This window comes from Hemitrygon akajei, chromosome 9, assembly GCF_048418815.1.
Source record: "Hemitrygon akajei chromosome 9, sHemAka1.3, whole genome shotgun sequence".
NCBI lineage: Eukaryota > Metazoa > Chordata > Chondrichthyes > Myliobatiformes > Dasyatidae > Hemitrygon > Hemitrygon akajei.
Genome location: NC_133132.1, coordinates 58,407,941 through 58,427,058, shown reverse-complemented (window position 1 = coordinate 58,427,058; position 19,118 = coordinate 58,407,941). Strand labels below are relative to the sequence as shown.

The 19,118-nt window shown below is 40.6% G+C and overlaps 1 long non-coding RNA gene across 2 annotated transcripts in view; it reads right to left on the bottom strand.

Moving 5' to 3' along the window:
* LOC140732767 (uncharacterized) overlaps window positions 1-17,907 on the bottom strand; it is a 95,005-nt gene extending 77,098 nt beyond the window's left edge. For both annotated transcript variants that reach the window (XR_012100128.1, XR_012100129.1), the window contains exon 1: window positions 17,801-17,907. This is a non-coding gene — a long non-coding RNA (uncharacterized lncRNA). The remainder of the gene's footprint in view (window positions 1-17,800) is intronic.
* Window positions 17,908-19,118: the final 1,211 nt, after the last annotated feature.

Here is a 19,118-nt window from a genome sequence, read left to right as displayed (position 1 = left end):
GGTGATAAGTGAAACCAGGTGAGGGGGAAGGTGGGTGGGTGAGGGAGGGGGAATGAGTTAAGATTTCGACATTCAATAGAATCATTTCTCAGAAGATGTCCTTGCTGGGTCTTAATCAAGAGTCAGGATTACTCTGTAATCTTGGACTTCTTAATGGAGAGACTTCAGATAATCCACGTTAGTAGGCACATCTCTAGCTCCATCACGCTAAACACTGGTACCCCTCAGAACTGCATGCTCAGCCCGCTGCTGTTCACAATCCTGATGCATGACTGCTGCCAAATCCAGTTCTAATCACATCATTAAGTTCACTGATAAGACAGCTGTGGTTGGCCTCATCAGCAACGATGATGAGTTGTCAGACAGGCAAGAAATAGAGTAGCTTGTGGATTGGTACAAACACAACAATTTGAGTCTTTTTGTGGACAAGTCTAAAGAGATGATTGAGACCTTAGTGATTGTGCAGGTTGACCACTCCCTACTACACGTCCACAACTCCTTCATGGAGAGAGTCAGGAGAACCAGGAGTGCCCAGCATAGATGATTTCACCTCTTTAGTCAAGGAAACACAGCCACTCCTCTACCTGCTGAAGAGACTGAGGTGAGCAAGACTCCCAACCCCAATTCTAACCACATTCTACTGGAGCACCATCAAGTGCCCTGACCAGCTGTATCACCATCTGACATAAGAAGTAACGGGCATCTGACTGCAAGGCCCTGCAACAGATTGAGAGGACAGCTGAATCATCAGGTTCTCTACCCACCCCCCCCCCCCACCCACCCCACTATTCCAGGACATATACTAGAACCACTGCAGTTGCATTGTGAAGGACACCTCCCATCCCTCCCACAATCAGAAGCATAAGCACAAGGATTGATAGGCTGAGTAACAGCTTCTTCCCCTAGGCTGTGAGACTTCTGAACACCCGCTACCACCCAGTACAAATTATTTATGATAGTAACAGGATCTGTCCTGGTACTGTGGTATATATAGCTATATGTCATATATGCACTTGATGTCAACTTGATGACAGAGTATTTTTATCTGTTAATATTATTGTGTTAATGTTACTTTACAGTATAGGATATTTGTATTGCATTTTGCACCTTGGTCCCAGAGGAATGCTGTTTCGTTTAACTGAATATATGTGAATGGTTGAATGACAATAAATTTGAACTTGAAGAAGCACAAGGGAAGAAGTAAAAGGTGAAGAGGAAGGAACCTGATAAGAGTGTACAGTAGACCATGGAAGAAGAAGGGGCTCTAGAGGGAGGTGATGGGCAAGTGAGAAGGGGTGAGAGGGGAATTCGATTGGGGAATGGAAAAAGAAAGGAGGGAAATGGGGAGGGGGAAATAAATTTCACAAACTTCCAATATTTCTTCCCCCCTCCCTCCCTCTCATTTTCTATTTTCCATTCTGGTTACCCTCTCACCTCTTCTGTAGTCCTCTGCACCTGTAATGTGTAGAGCTATTTCAAGATGAGTTCACACATTATTCATAGACTAAGCAGGCACAAGTAAAGCTCAAGGATGTGACAGCTTAGTTGCCTGATGCAAATACTGTCTCTGTGAGCTTCCATACGTTTTCAAGGGCATATTAAAATGAATAAGTGTTCATCTTGAGCTGTATTGGGGCTATGTTTGCTCTAATGTAAAACATTAGTTTGACCACGAGTAGAGCAGTAACTCCTATTCTAGCCACTGCACTTAGACATGAATATAAAGGTCCGTGAGATAATGCAGAAAAGATTTAGTGGAATAGTTGTAAGGATGAGGAATTTCAACCACAAGCTTATATTTTCCTTAGAGCAAAGATTGGTAATTTGATAAATTTAATAGATAAATCAATTTATTATTGCCACATCTGCCAAGGTACAGTGGAAAAACTTTGTTTTGCATGCCATCCTTAAAGATCATTTCATTGAGATGAAATTTGATGATGGAACGTAGAACAGTACAGCAGGGGAACAGGCCCCTTCGGCCCATGATGACTGCACCGACCGTGATGCTAGTCCAAATTAATCTCATCTGTTTTCCCCTGGTCTGCATCACTCTATTCCCTGCCTGTTCATGTGTATGCCTGCATGTCTCTCAAATGCTACTATCATGTCTACTTCTGCTACCCTCACTGGCTGCATGTTCCAGGCACCCACTATGCTCTGTGTGAAAGACTTTCCTCATAAATCTCCTTCAAACATTTCCCCTCCTCTCTCCATAAGCTTATGCCTCAAGTATTTGGCATCTCCACCCACTCTGACCATCTAACTTACTCATGCCTCTCATAATTTTGTATATATCTCTGCAAGGTTGTCCTCCAGCCTCCAGAGAGAACAACTTCTGTTTGCCCAGCCTCTCCTTATAGCTACCACTCTCTAATCCAGGAAACATCCTGATGATTAAGGCAAGTATGCCATACATCTTCTTCACCCACTTGTTGCCACTTTCAGTGAGTTGTACACTAACACCTCAAGGTCCCTATTCACTCTTACATTTAACTTCCCAAAGTGGAACCCCTCATACTTGACCACATTAATATCCATCTGCCATTTCTCCTCACTGGGTTCCAACTGGTCGTATCCTGAGCTTTTTTCTCCAGTCCTGCTGAAGGGTCTTAGCCTGAAACATCGACTGCACTCTTTTCCATAGATGCTGCCTTGCCTGCTGAGTTCTTCCAGCATTTTGTGTGTGTTGGCTGTATCCTGAGACAACCTTCCTGGCTCTCAACACATTTGCCAATTTATGTGTTAAATGAAAACTTACTAATCAGCCTACATGTATTTTCATCCATATCATTTACATATTTCACAAATAACAGGGATCCCAGCACTGTGGAACACTACTGGTCATTGATCTATAGCCAGAAAAATACACCTCTGCCATTATCCTTCATCATGTATGACCAAGTGAAGTATTTATTGACCACATCAACATGGATTCTGTGTGAATTAATCTTCTTGACCAGCCTGCCATGAGGGACCTAATCAAATGCTTTCCTAAAATCCTCAAAGACGGTATCCATGGCCTTGCCCCTGCAATCACCTCCATCACCTCCTCAAAATAAATTTATTCAAATTTAGTGACGTTGGACCTCTGCCAGTTTTAGCCAGGGAGATTATAAAGTATAACTGGCCAAAGTAAATTGTATTATCCAAGTATGTATAGGTTACCATATAAAACCCTGTGATACATTTTCTTGTGCGCATAGTCAGCAGAACTATAGAATAGTAACTAAAAGTTCATCAATCTCTAACAAGCAATGCCTTTTCAAGTGCAGTAAGCACTATCCCATGGAATCTTCTCAAATAATTTCCTCACCACTAATATAAGGCTCAATGGCCTATAATTTCCTGGATTATCCCTTTAGTCCTTCTTAAATAAATAGTTCTGCATGGACCTCACCCAGGTTTGGAAAAGATACAAAGATTTCTGTCAAGAACCCAACAATCTCCACTCTTCCTTCCCTCAGTGGCTTGGGGTAGATCCCTACGGGCCCTAGTGTCTTATCCACTCTAATGTTATTTGAGATCCAGCCATTATTCCTTCCTCATATTGAAATGTCCTAGAATATCAACGTACCTCTCCCTAATGTTACCACCATTCATATCCTTCACCTTGGTGAATACTGATGCAAAGTACTCTTTAAGAACCTCACCATTTCCTTCAGCTTGCGACATAAATTCCCTCCTTTGTTCCTTCAGTGAAGCTACCCTTTTCATGCTACTCCATTGTATTTAATATAATGCTTTGGGATTCGCTTTAATCTTACTTGGCAGGGTCATTTCTGCCTGCCTAATTCTTTGTTTAAGTTCTCTCCTGCTTACTTTATGTTCCTCAAGGGTCTTGTGTAATTTCAGTTTCAAAAACCAAAATAAAAACAAATAAAGTTAATAAAACACTGGGCTTATCAAAACAAAGCACAGAAGCACAGAATGCTTGGAATGCCCAGTAGGTCAGACAATGTCTTTGGAAAGAGAAACAAACTTAATATTACAGGGCAATGTCATTTCATCAGAACTGGGAAGATTGTTAAGACAGTCATGGAGTCGAAAGGTCATGCAGAACAAAAACAGGTTCCTCTGCTCAACTACTCCATGCTAATCATGGTGCCCAAATAAATAAGTCCCATTTATCTGCATTTGGTCTAAACTTTCCGTATCCATATCCCTTTCCAATCCCTTTTAAATGTTGTTAATGTAACTACCTCAATCACTTCCTCTGAAAGCTTTCTCCCTATATTGACCACCCTCTGGGAGAAAAAGTTGCCTCTCTGGTTACTTTCAACCCACTCTCCTTTTAACTTAGACTGAAATAGTCTAATCTGTTCCGCAATCCTGGGGAAAATACGTGCATTCAATCTGTCTATACCTTTCATGGTTTTATACACCTCTTTAAGATGTAGGAAAAGAGAGAAATGGCAAAGAGAGGGCAAAAGGGTGAAAAGCAGGAACAATAATATGATGAAAGGAGATAATTATGCAAGGTGAAGGATGCGTTCTGTTCTTCCAATTCATTCCTGTTCCTTCTGTGCTGTATCAGAATCAGGATTAATATCACTGACACATGTTGTGAAATCTGTTGCTTTACAGTAGCAGTACATTGTACATTGCAATACTATAAATTACAATAAGAAATATAAATATACAGTTATACACATACATACATACATACACATGTATATTCGAAATGAAAGATAAGATTGGTAGCTCAGGTTGGCTGCTTATGTGTAGGGTTGTTTGCCAAGCCTGGAGGTCAGGTTGCAAATGTTCCATCACCAGTGCGCAACTGAGTGTTGTTTCTGCCAAGTGTTCGCGTTAATGTTGTTCCCAATCATTGTTCTGATTGCTTGGCTGCCGTGCTGGGTCTCTGTTGGGTCCCGGACAGCCAGATTGCTGAGTGATCCCCACTGGCCCGTATACCTGGCTATTGGTCTTTTAACCTTTTAACTCTGACTGAACAGACAAGAAAGAGGCTAAACCTACCATTCATCAGGAATATTTCCAAAATGATGGCAAGACTGTTTCAACCACACGGAATAATGGTAGAATATAAACCCAGTACAACCATCAGAACGTTCATCTCGAGATCCAAAGATCCAACAGCCCACATGTTGGATCAATATACCAAGTCCAATGTGGAGACTGCCCCATATACTACGTGGGACAAACGGGGAGAAAATAAGGTTAATTCCTGGGATGTCAGGACTGTCTTACGCAGAGAGGTTAGAGAGACTGGGCTTGACAACGCTGGAATTAAGGACATTGAGAGGGGATCTGATTGCAACATATAAGATTGTTAAGGGATTGGACAAGATAGAGGCAGGAAATATGTTCCAGATGCTGGGAGAGTCCAGTACCAGAGGGCATGGTTTGAGAATAAGGGGTAGGTCATTTAGGACAGAGTTAAGGAAAAGCTTCTTCTCCCAGAGAGTTGTGGGGGTTTGGAATACACTGCCTCGGAAGGCAGTGGAGGCCAATTCTCTGGATGCTTTCAAGAAGGAGCTAGATAGGTATCTTATGGATAGGGGAATCAAGGGATATGGGGACAAGGCAGGAACCGGGTATTGATAGTAGATGATCAGCCATGATCTCAAAATGGTGGTGCAGGCTCGAAGGGCCGAATGGTCTATTTCTGCACCTATTGTCTATTGTCTATAAAATTATCCATGAGACAACGTGAACATCAGCTAGCCGTAAGAAGATATATTTCTCTGTCACTTTTCTCAGTACACCAGTTTGTTTAGGCAACTACTAAAGTCCTGGCAGAAGTACAAAACAAGAAATCAAGAGAATTCTTAGAAGCTTGGTTCTCAGCGGAAGACTCTATTAATAAGCATATTGAACTGGATGCAATTTACAGGATTAGCTGCAGGATTGGGGCAAAGGGGTGAGCCATGGACACACAAGGAGCCAATGCACACAAGGACCAATAACCAAATATACGGGCCAGTGGGGATCACTCCTCCAGTCCCAGCAAAAACTTTGTAAATGTGTTAAATCAACTTCCCCATCCTGAAGTCCACAATCAGTTCCTTGGTCTGTAGAGGAATTTGCTATCTCTGTTGGGCAAAGCTGATTGAATCTCAATTCAATCTGATTGAATCTCATTTTCACGTGCCAGAGACCAGAACAAGGAACTTCTCCAAAATAGAAAGAATTAAAAGTGATCATAAGGCTTCTCACAGAACAAGTTAAGGAATCTGAACACGTGGTTGGGTTAGTGTGTATATGGGTTCCCTCGGACACTGCGGTTTCAAGAAAGGGCAGATTCTGAAATCTGGGGCAGAAGAGAAAACTGCTGGATGATCTCAGAGAGTCAGGCTGCATCTGTGGTGGTAGAGGAATGGTTGACATTTCAGTTTCAAACCCTGGATCAATACAGAGAGTGTTGAGAGGAGATAGCCAGTGTATGTAAGTAACAAGAGCTGGAATGAGACTGGGGAAGAGAGGGTTTGGGAGGAAGCAGGAGGAGCCGTGAGATGAGGGATGATTCAGACAGCACCAGATGGAGGAGGAGCACGTGGGAGTTTTGAGACTGGCGGATGATCGGTGGAAACAGATAATGAAGAAACAAAATGGGCAGATGGAGCCAGGTGGAGGGAAGGGATGGAAAATGGAAAAGGTGGAAAAAAGGAGAGAGAACCAAAGTGGACCAATAGGTGTGGGTTACCTGAAATTCAAGGGCTCTGTCTAGGAGTGATATAGTGAAGAAGGTTGTCTAAGGGAAATGGTCAATGTAACAGCAGATGGATTTTAACTCAGACAAATGCAAAGTCATGCATTTCGGGAAGTTAAGCCAGAGCAGGACATATGCAGTGAATGGCAAGTCCACGAACAGAGACACTAAGAGGTATAAGTAGACAACTCATTGAACGTGATGGCACAGGTGGATAGGGTGATGAAGGTATGTGACACATTTGTCTTCATTGGTTGGAGCAGCGAGTACAAGAATGGGGAAAATCATGTTACAGCTGTACAAGATATTGTTGCAATTACACTCAGAGTTTTGTGTGCAGTTCTAGTCACCGTGCTACAGAAATGATATCAATAAGCCAGAGAGGGTGCAGAACAAATTCACAAGGAGGTTGCTGGGACTGGATGGCTTGAGATAGAGGAGATACTGGTTTTCAGCTGTTTGCGGAGACTTTGCGGAGGTTTATAAAATCATGAGATACACAGATAAGGTGAATGGTCACAATGCACTTTCCTGGAATCTTTGGGTGGCAGGGTCGAGATATGTCTCTCCAAAGGAGGTGTAAGGTGCTCCTTCCCTCCACTAGCCTGCAGGTCACTCTTGGGCAAGGTGGAGCACCTGCTTAGCCCCCAATCAGGGCCACATGAAGCTATGGGAGTAGATGGTGGATGGTCGTACAAGCAGCTGGTGCATATCACAAGTCCTGGTTATGTGACCACTGATACCAGGCAGACAATATCTGAAGAGTATTGATAATGTCTAGGATCACCCGCCTTGTAAAGACACTGCCCAGAAGAAGGCAATGGCAAACCACTTCTGTAGAAAAATTTGCCAAGAACAACCACGGTCATAAGACCACAATCAGCCATGTCAAACGACACGGCACATAATAATGATGGAGGAGAATACAAGATGAGAAGAGAAATGTTTAAAAGGAACATGAAGGATAACCTTTGCACACAGAAGGCAGCAGATACACGAAATAAACTGCTGGAGGTGGTGGTAGAGCAGGGTACAATTACAGCATTAAAAGAACATTTGGATAGGATAGGAAAGTTTGAAAGTAATATGGGCCAAATGCAGGCAAATGGGACTATCTCAGGGATGTACCTTGTTGGCATGGATAAGTTGAGCCGTATTTAGTATTTCTGTGCTGTATAACTCTATAACTATGGTTTCTGCTCCAAGATACTCAACAAAGTTGATGAAACTTTGTAAATATCAATCCATCATGTTCCAGAACCCTCTTGACTCAAGAATTATTTCCTTCAATCACACAATTGCCATTGCCATTTATTATTAAAGAAAAGTTGGATTGATAGACCAGGGAGTTATAGTCCTCTTTGTCTAGTTTTAGTTGTAGGGAAAGCTCAGCTCTTCACCTGAATATCTTCCCTGCACACTCTCAGTTCTGATGCAGGGTCTTGACTCAGAATGCTGACCATTCCTTTGCCTCCATGGATGCAGCCTGATCCATTCAGTTCCTCCAGCAATTTTTGTGCAACTTCCTTTGAGTTACAGGCTGTACATTTTCCTATTGTGCCTCTACTTTGTTTCAGGGAACTGCTGCAGTTTTTGTGTCAGACCCATGTCCCCTGACTTTATTCCAACATCCCACAAATCTGCACGTTTGTATTTCAATTGGCGATAAGTGTGGGTCGTAAAATCTGCTGGGTGTTGATGGGATCATAAGGAGAATAAAATAGGATCAGTGGAAGATTGTAGTAAATTGGGTGCTTAATGGTTGGTATGAACCAGATGGACCGAAGGGCCTGTTTTAATGCCATCCAATCCAATAACTCAGTCATTTTGTCCTTGGACATTTATTGTTTTGATTCCACTTTGAGCTCTTATCTCTGTCTCTGCCTTGACAATTGGTTCTTCACATACATCAGCTCAGTTAATCCTCTTTTTAGGAGCATTTTGTTGTAATTTTATCATAAGCATTTCTGGGTTTAAAGTTGAATTGAAATTTTCACTGCTTTGATTAACAACACTAGGCAATAAGTAATCAAGTTGTACATTGCATTTGAGACTGGTGTGATGAGTGAAGAATGTGTAGTAATTAAATGAAATTTGTAGCAAATAATAAATGTGCTCTGGATTAACTAGAGGACAAATGTAATCTTGATTTACCTTGCAGGTTAGAAGTCCTAAAATTCCAGACTTTTAACTTAACATTGCCCAATGACAAGGGCAGTATCATGTAACAAAGCACATTCAAAAGTGAACAATGATAAAGCTGTTGCTTAAGGAACTCAAGGACATTTTTGTAATACTGTTACAGTAAAGAAGCAGGGAATTTGGCCCTTTGAGTCCATGTTGACTGTTCATAGTGCAAACCCAGTGGTATTGTTTCTCCCTTTCCCTATTGCACCAAGTTAATGTTTCCATCCAATTCTTTTTGAAAGCCCTGATTATATTCTGTCACCCCTACAAGAATGTGTATGCCAGATGCTAACTATTCCACCTCAAAATTTTCAACTTGCCTGTTTCTACTTACAGATACCTTTCCCCAATCTCACCACCCAATCTGAATGCTTTCCTTCTTGAAGTGGAACATTTTATACTTACCTGTATTGAAATTGATTTACCAATTTTATTTTCCTTGAGCAAGATTAATAACATCCTTTAATTACTGTCTTGCATTTTTCAGAATGATTGAAGCTGATGTAATCATTCTGCCCCAGGGTTCCCAACACCGAAGCTCTAGCCACAATCTGTTGGCTCCAATACTAGACTCCCTAAAGGCCTGGATGGGGTGGACGTGGAGAGGATGTTATCTATAGTGGGAGAGTCTGGTACCAGAGGGCACAGCCTCAGAATACAACAACATCCCTTTAGAATAGAGACATGGAGGAATTTCTTTAGGTAGAGGGTGGTAAATCTGTGGGATGTCTTGCCAAAGATGGCCGTGGAGGCCAATGCATTGGGTATACCTAAAGCGGAGGTTGAGATTTCAATAGTTACGGGGAGAAGACAGGAGAACGTGGTTGAGAGGGATAATAAATCAGTCATGAAGGAGAGGCAGAGTAGACTCAAGGAGACTTAAGAGCAGAGTAAGGTTCGGCCTAGTTCTGCTCCTTCATCTTATGATCTGCTGGTCTCTGAGGATACCCAACACTGAAACTCCAAGTACAGGCTGTCAGCTACAATGCCAGACTTCTGATACAGGCAAAGTATGCCAATCTCCACCACAGTAAGTGACTACCGGTAGGAAAGAGGAAATGCTCCCAAAGCCATCCTTACTGACTTGTGGGATCAACAGAGAAAAGTAATATCCTGACACAGAACACTGTGAATCACTTTGGTGAGGAGAGCACAGCAGGTCCCTAAAGTAAAATGTAGTTGAGCACACTTATTCCTAAATTATCTACCTACTTTATGAAGATTACAACAGAACTATAAGGCTATACTACTGAGACTTTAAAAGCATTGGCCGGACAACATTTGGAATAGTACAGTATGAGCTCCCATATCTAACGAAAGATATGCTGGCGCTCGAAAGGGTGCAGCAGAGGTTCACAAGAATGATCCTGGGAATGAAAGGGTTAATGTAAGGGCAGCACATGATGGCTCCAGGCTGGTATTCGATGGAGAGGGGAGGGAATCTCATGGAAACCTATGGATACTGAAAGGCCTGGATAGAGTGGAAGTGGAGATGATGTTTCCATTAATAGGAGAGTCTAGGATATGAAGGCACAGCCTCAGAATAAAAGTATGCTCCTTTAAAACTGAAGTGAGAAAGAATTTCTTCAGCCAGAAGGTGGTGAATCCGTGGTATTCATTGCCACAGAGAGCTGGAGCCATCACTGGGTGTATTTAAGGCAGAGGTGGATAGTTCATGATTGGCAGGGGGAGGGAAGGGTTACCATGAGATCACAAGGCATGGGATCAGAATTAGGCTATTTGGCCCATCGAGTCTGCTCCATCATTTGCTCATGACTGATTTGTTTCCTCTCAGCCCCATTCTCTTGTCCCCATAACATTTGATGCCCTTACTAATAAAGAACTTATCAACTTCTGCTTTAACTATACCCAATGACTTAGCTGCAACAGTTACCTGTGGCAATGACTTCCTCAGATTCACCATGCTCTGGCTAAAGAAATTCTTCCTCTACTCTCTTCTGAAGGGACATTCTTATATTCTGAGCCTGTGCCCTCTGTCCCTAGACTCCCCCACTATCGGCAACATCCTCTCCACATCCAACATAGGTCTTTCAATATCTGGAATGCCAATCATGCATTAACCCTTTAATTCTCAGGTTCATTTGTGTGAACTTTTTCTGGACCCTCTCCAATGCCAGCACATCCTTTCTTAGATAACTGGTCACAATACACCAAGATTGGGGTGATCAATGCCTTATAAAGCTTCAGTTTTCCATTCTTTATCTTTATGTTCTAGTTCTCTCTAAATGAATGCTAACATTGCACTTGCCTTCCAACCACCAATTCAATTTAAAAGTTAACCATTAGAAAATCCTCATCCCACGCAGCCATCAATTCTGTCATCCAGATCATTAGCATATCACGTGAAAAGTAATGGACCCAACACAGACCCCTGTGGAGCACCACTGGTACAGGAGACCAACCAGAAAAGACTCCCTTTGTTCCCACTCTTTGCCTTCTGCCAGTTAGCCAATCTTCAACCCATGCTAGTATCTTTCCTGCAATACCATGGGCTCTTATCCTGTTCAGCAGCCTCATGTGTGGCACCTTGTCAAAGACCTTCTGAAAAGCTCAGTAAATAACATCCTTTGCCTATCCTGCCTGTTATTTCCTCAAAGAATTTTTCCAGATCTGTCAGGCAAGATTCCTTTTAAGTTTACCATGATGACACCCCAAGTGGTGAATATTTGAAAAGGATTACTTTTCAACTTTAAAGCCTCTTTTTTTGCGGCACGGTAGCGTAGTGGTTAGAGCGACACTATCAGAGCTCGGGGTGTGGAAGATAGGTTGGTGTTCAATTCCAGCACCGTCTAGTCTAGGTTGCCAACCTACGACGGACTCCTCGGTTAATGATAGGGGTTCATGGCATAAAAATGTTGGAAACTCCTGGGACTTGTCAAAGATGACTGGTTAGTATTCTTTAATATCTCTGTAACTAGAGAGAATATGCAAAGACCAGGCAGAATCTTTGGGGAAAAAAGTACAAGGTACTTGTCAGGCCGAGACCCTGCATTTACTTGGCATAATTTACTTATTATTATTTATTTATGGTTTTACAAACCCCATTTCCAGAAAAGTTGGGATATTTTCCAAAATGCAATAAAAACAAAAATCTGTGATGTGTTAATTCACATGAACCTTTATTTAACTGACAAAAGTACAAAGAAAAGATTTTCAATAGTTTTACTGACCAACTTAATTGTATTTTGTAAATATACACAAATTTAGAATTTGATGGCTGCAACACACTCAACAAAAGTTGGGACAGAGGCATGTTTACCATTGTGTTACATCACCTTTCCTTTTAATAACACTTTTTAATCGTTTTGGAACTGAGGATACTAATTGTAGTAGATTTGCAATTGGAAATTTTGTTCATTCTTGCTTGATATAAGACTTCAGCTGCTCAACAGTCCGTGGTCTCCGTTGTCTGATTCTCCTCTTCATGATGCGCCATACATTTTCAATAGGAGATAGATCTGGACTGGCAGCAGGCCAGTCAATCACACACACTCTGTGTCTACAAAGTCACGCTGTTGTAGCCCGTGCAGAATGTGGTCTGGCATTGTCCTGCTGAAAAAAGCATGGACGTCCCGGGAAGAGACGTCACCTTGATGGCAACATATGTCTCTCTAAAATCCTAATATATGCCTCAGAGTCAATGGTACCTTTGCATACATGCACCCCCATACCATCACAGATGCTGGCTTTTGCAGAAAACTAGCTGAAATGTGGACTCATCTGACCACAGCACACGGTTCCACAGTCTTTCAGTCCATCTGAGACGAGCTCGGGCCCAGAGAACTTACCAGCGTTTCTGCATAGAGTTGATGTATGGCTTCCTCCTTGCGTAATACAGTTTCAAGTTGCATTTCTGGATGCAGCGACGGACTGTGTTAAGTGACAATGGTTTTCCGAAGTACTCCCGAGCCCAGGTGGCTATAATTGTCACAGTAGCATGACGGTTTCTTAGGCAGTGCCGCCTGAGGGCTCGAAGATCACGCGCATTCAACAGTGGTTTCTGACCTTGCCCTTTATGCACTGAGATGTCTCTGAATTCTCTGAATCTTTTCACAATATTATGTACTGTAGATGTTAAAAGACCTAAATTCTCCGCAATCTTGCATTGGGAAATGTTCCTTTTGAACTGACTAATAATTCTCTCACGAATTTTGGCACAAAGGGGTGAGCCACGACCCATCCTTGCTTGCAAAGACTGAGCCTTTGATGGACACTACTTTTATACCCAAGTCATGATACCTCACCTGCTACCAATTAGCCTGCTTAATGTGGAGTCTTCCAAACAGGTGTTACTTGAATATTCTGTGCAGGTTTCAATCTTATTTTAACTCGGTCCCAACTTTTGTTGAGTGTGTTGCAGCCATCAAATTTGTGTATATTTACAAAATACAATTAAGTTGGTCAGTAAAACTATTGAAAATCTTTTCTTTGTACTTTTGTCAGTTAAATAAGGGTTCACGTATTTTTGGTTCACGTATATTAAGGGTTCACGTATTTTATCACACATCACAGATTTTTGTTTTTATTGCATTTTGGAAAATATCCCAACTTTTCTGGAAATGGGGTTTGTATATTGCTAAATTTCTACACTATTCTTGGTTGGTGCGACTGTAATGAAACCCAATTTCCCTCGGGATCAATAAAGTATGTCTGTCTGTCTATCTCTCTCAATCAACAAGGGAACAGGTTGTATTAGATCTTATGGTAATCAATAAGCTAAATGTAATTGTTAGTGTAATGGTGTAGGATCATTTATCATCTTATAACAGCATTAAATTTAAAGTTGTTTAAAATTGAGAAATGCTGACTGAAGATTCTAAGTGTGTGCAAGACTGACTTTACTGCAAAGTGACAGTCCAAGGTAACTAGACAGCCTTGTAAGGGCAAGTTAATCCGACGTATCATTATTGCTTGGGAGAAAGGAGGAAAACATGCCAAAAAGTCAAAAGCTAGAATCACATGTCAAAGAAATGGAGGTCATGTACACAGATCATCAAAAATTCACAGATAAGGACAGATGATAATTCAGACTTGCCACTTTATCAAAGGCCATTTTTGGAAAAGCAAGGTTAATACATCAACTGCATCTGTCCACCTACTGCCTGATTTTGATTCCATTGTGTACATTGACAACCATGTTAAGAGTTGATGTTTGCAACAAATATAAATATACCATTATTAAATTATTTTGTCCAAATTAAATCCAAAATACTTGCAGGGTATTATAAATAGATGAACTAAGCTTTGCAGAAAAGCCATAGAAGATGGACTATGCTTGGCATCCTGTGTAACTCATTATCAGTTCCAGGAAAATGTTTTATTAACAACCTTTCACCTTTAATTTTCAAATATACTGTTGACGATCAGTAATTATGTTGGATAAGAATATTTTATTGTGTAGATTTGCAGTGGAATTTCATGTTTATTGCCCACGCATTATCCTGCATTACACGACAGCATTAACAGTGCGATCCTTAAACATCTTGAGCGAATGATAGTTATCAGGGAGCTGTATCTGTATCACTCCAGCAGATGTGTCAGCAAAAAATTATCAAAATGCACAGTAAAGCTGACATTACCTAGAGCAATTGCCACATAGAACTGCTCATTGATAACATAAATTATAAAAGATCTACTTGAGATATCAGAGCCATGATAGACTGCCAAGAATCGCTTTGCAATAAATACTTGTTGAGACTTCCTCATTTAGCTTATCGGCTTGAAAGTGGTCACTATTGCGAGAATAAACTGCAGTTTAACTTGAATGCATAATTTATGAAAATACTCTGTAATGTCCATTGATCTGAAAGGCTAATTCTGCTTCCATCTCCATGGGTGCTGCCTGACGGTGAATAGTTTTATTCAGAGGGTGGGTTCAATCTACAGCCTGATCCAGTATCTAGAAGCCATAGATACTGGATCCAACAGGATCTCTGTTCAGGGACCGATTGCATCTGAGAATGCATGTTCAGATAACTAAGTACGTTTGGAATAAAATGCTTGCTTCAGTAATTGTGATTGGAAGAAGTCCAATGTACTTTCACTGGGGATCAAGGTTTACAGTGAAAGAATCATGATCAAAGCACTAATTAACTGCCCATTACTGTAACTATCAGAACACTGCATCTCTCTTGCCGGCTCCATTAGGGTACTCCGATCATCAAGTACTCATCTACACCATTTGCCATTTACCATCTCAGGGCCTGTAGCCTTCTATGCTTTGGAGATTTAAGTGTTTCTCGTAATATTTCTTAGCTATTGAGAGAGCTGTGACCTCCATGACCCCCTCACTGCGTTCACACCCACCCTCTGAGTAAAAACTATCTTTCTCAGATCCGTTCTAACCTGTTATACCACACCTTAAGCCTATGCCCTCTGGTTTTAGATAAGGCAAAAGTTTCCTACCATCAAAACTCCCTGTAGATTTCATCATATTATGCTCTTCTATCTTGATTCCCCTTCAGTCTCCTCTGCTCAAAGAGAAACATAACCCAGCCTGTCTAGCCTCTTTCTCAGACCTAAAACACTCCATCCCAGGCAACTTCCTCATGGACCTGCTCTGCACCCTCTCCAGTGTAGTCACATCCCTGCTAATGTGTCATGACCAGGACTTCACATAATACTCTGCATTCTAGCTGTCTCCGTAAGGACAGTTAGGGATGAGCAATAAAAGTTGGTCTCGCTACCAATGGCCTCTTCCAGAGAATAAATTCTAAAAATCTGTATGTTTGACATTTATTCAACATGATTCAATATTGATTTATTGAAGTATGCATCCAGAATACAACTCTGAGGCTTGTCTACCTGCAGGCAGTCACAAAACAAAGAAACACCATGGAATCTGTTCAAGGAAAACAATCAAAGAGTCAATGCACCAAAGAAGAACAAGTTGCACAAGTGGCAAAAAGCCAGCGAACGACACATAGAATATCAAATCAGGAGTCCAGGAGTATTCAGTGTAGCCCAGCTTGTTGGTCGTATTCATGTAGGTAAATATAAAAATTTTGGTAAAATCATCATTTTATTTCAGAATATTCCTGTTTTTTTGACTAAGAATTTTTTTTTGATCGGATTGATTCTATTATTCTATCTTTTATTTGGAATAATAAAAGACCAAGAATTAGTAAATGTCATTTACAAAAGTTGAAAAAAAAACGGAGGTCTTGCTTTGCCTAATCTAAGAACGTATTACTGGGCTGTTAATTTGCGATACATGTCCTTTTGGTTATATTGGGTTGATAGGAATGATTGGCCAATTTGGGTAGACCTGGAACTGAGAGCTGTGAAACAGTTTTATTTAACCTCATTATTGGGAGTTGCTTTACCTATACAATTAGCTAAAGTTGCTAATTTAAACCTATATCCTGTGGTTAAACATTCTTTACAAATTTGGCTCCAGTTCCGCAATTTTTTTTAATCTTAAAAATTTAAACTTTGTAGTTTAATTTATTGTAATTACTTTTTTAAACCTTCTTTGAGTAATCCAATTTTTTAACTTTGGAAAAAAAGGTATTAATTCTTTTTTGGATTTATTTAAGGAAGGCAGATTGATGTCTTTTGAACAATTAGTCGATAAATATTCTCTCATTTTTTACAATACCTTCAAGTTAAATATTTTTGTAAAACAGGTCTACGTAATTTTCCTTACATATTGGAGGCTGACCTGCTAGATACTATTATGAGTATGAACCCTTCGATGAAGGGTTCTATTGGAAGAATTTATAATTTATTATAAATGGGATAAGCGTCCTTTACTTAAGATTAAACAAGATTGGGAAAAGGAACTCAATTTGACTTTTATATGGGAGGATTGGGCATGGATTCTGAAGCTGGTTAACTCTTCTTCGATCTGTGTTAGTCATTCACTGATTCAATTTAAAATTGTACATCGTTACCATTTGACGAAGGAGAGACTCTCTAAAATATTTCCCAATGTTGATAGTTATTGTGATAGATGTAAAACTGAGATAGCTACATTGACACATATGTTCTGGTCATGTTCTATACTGGAACAGTTCTGGAAGCCAGTCTTTTTGACAATTTCTAAAGCACTCAGAATTAACCTACAACCTAATAAACTGACTTCGCTTTTTGAAACAATTCTTCAAAATATCCATGGCATTTCTGTTTCTGACCTAAATGTTATTGCACTTGTTACATTGATAGCTAGGAGAGCCATTTTGTTGAAGTGGAAGGATATATCAGCTCCTACTTTGTTACAATGGTTCTCTTAAGTGATGCTGTGTCTTAGCTTGGAGAAAATTAGAAGTCGAACCTTTGAACCGTTATTTGATTTTGAGAAGAGATGGGGCTCATTTGCTCGCTATTATCATTTGAGCTAATTGATAGATCTTCTCCATGATCTAATTGTAAATTTTTTGATATATTTTTCTTTCTTGCTGGCGGTTTGTTTATTTTTAGAAGCTTTTTGTATGACGCACGTCTCTGAGGTTGTACCCTTAGTGGGGTTTTTTTTCCTCACTTTTTTTGCTTAGTAGGGTTTTTTTTTAATTCACAAAATTTTCAATCTTTAAGATAATTTTTTCCTTGAGGCATTGTAAGTGTTGTTACTTCGATGTACTTGTGTTATTTTTGAATAATATAATAAAAAGATTTGAAAAGAAAGCTCAGTTCACCATTACACGGTTAACAGAATGCATGCAGCAGAACCAGTCCTTCGCCAAGACGCCCCAGTTTGCACCAATCATCCCTCTCAATCCAAGGAAAAACATCAAAAGAGAAGTAACCAGAATCCAGAAGCACATACTACATGAACCTCAAAGTCCCCTGAAAAGAGTTCACAGCCACGGGCCTTGCCAATCAACCCTTGCAGCATGAAACCCAAGACACTTGCACTTCCCACCCAGAGCAGCTAGGGAAAGGGAGAGGAAGACTGGTCAAAAGCTGCCAAACACCCACCTGTCCTCCGCTCCCGACCTCATTGGCTTCAACCTTGCACAATGTCTCAATCGGAGAGAATCAATGGATCCAATCATAGGCTGCGTACTCTGCTCCCACCTTCATCAAACTCCCTTGCAGACAGTGAAGTACAATATTACTCAATCAGCACAAAAACACCATCAAAATGTAAATCATAGTTCGAATCACACATAGTTTAGTAGTGGAATCATATTTGAAAGAAGAAGTAAAAGTGCTAGAAGAAGTAATTTTGTGAACTGTCTGCAGGACATCACCTTTGGTGAGGTTGTTCTTCCTGAACAAAGATCAAGGCAACTTACAGCTTTCCCTCCTGGAGTCTTCCTTATTCAGTGTAAAGCACTTTGATGGGACTTACTGTGTAAAGACTGATATATCTGTAGAAAAAGATGTTGGCAATACTCAGCAGGTCAAGTAGATCCTGTGGGATGAGAAACACAGGCAATATTTCAGGCTCAGCCCAATATATCTCAGGCACATCCCTTCCCAAAATTGGTACTATTTATGTCTTTGATGATGGGCATTGCCTTCTTGAGATGCATCAATACTATCTCAAGAAGGCAACATTCATCACCAAAATCCTGCCATCCTGGACATGCCATCCTTTTGCAGCTATCATCAAGCAGAAGGTACATACACCTGAGGTCCAACACCACCAAACTCAAGAACAGTGACTTCCCTTCAGTTATTTGGTTCTCAAACTAAATGCCAAAGCGTTAATAAGTTCAGTTCAGCAACACCATAATCTCTTTGATTACTTTGAACTAAAATTGACTATTCTTTTGTTCTGATTGTCTGCTTTCTTGTAAAAATTGTGCATTATTTGTTTCATTTATTCTCTTTTTGTGTGAATGCTGCTTAGCATTTTCAATGTGCCTGTGATGCTACTACAAATAAGTTTTTCATTATACCTCTACACACATGTACTTGTGCATACAACAATAGAATTGGCTTTGAGATATTTGGAACTCTGAAACTTTTGCAAGAGTGATTACTAAACACAGGGCAAGTGAAGCTTTTTGTAAGGCACTAAGGGCAGTAAGATCCCAGCTAGTTTCCTCACCTATGTTGAGCCAAATGGATCCATATTCATCCTCATCACTATATGTCATTTGGCATAGGCATTTGTGGTCTATATGACCATGTTTGTTCTTGGCAAATGGTTTGACAAGAAGTGGTTTGCCATTGCCTTCTCCTGGGAAGTGTCTTTACTATATGGGTGACCCCAGCCATTATCAATACCCTTCAGAGATTCTCTGCCTTGTGTCAGTTGTCCCATTACCAGGGCTCGTGATATGCA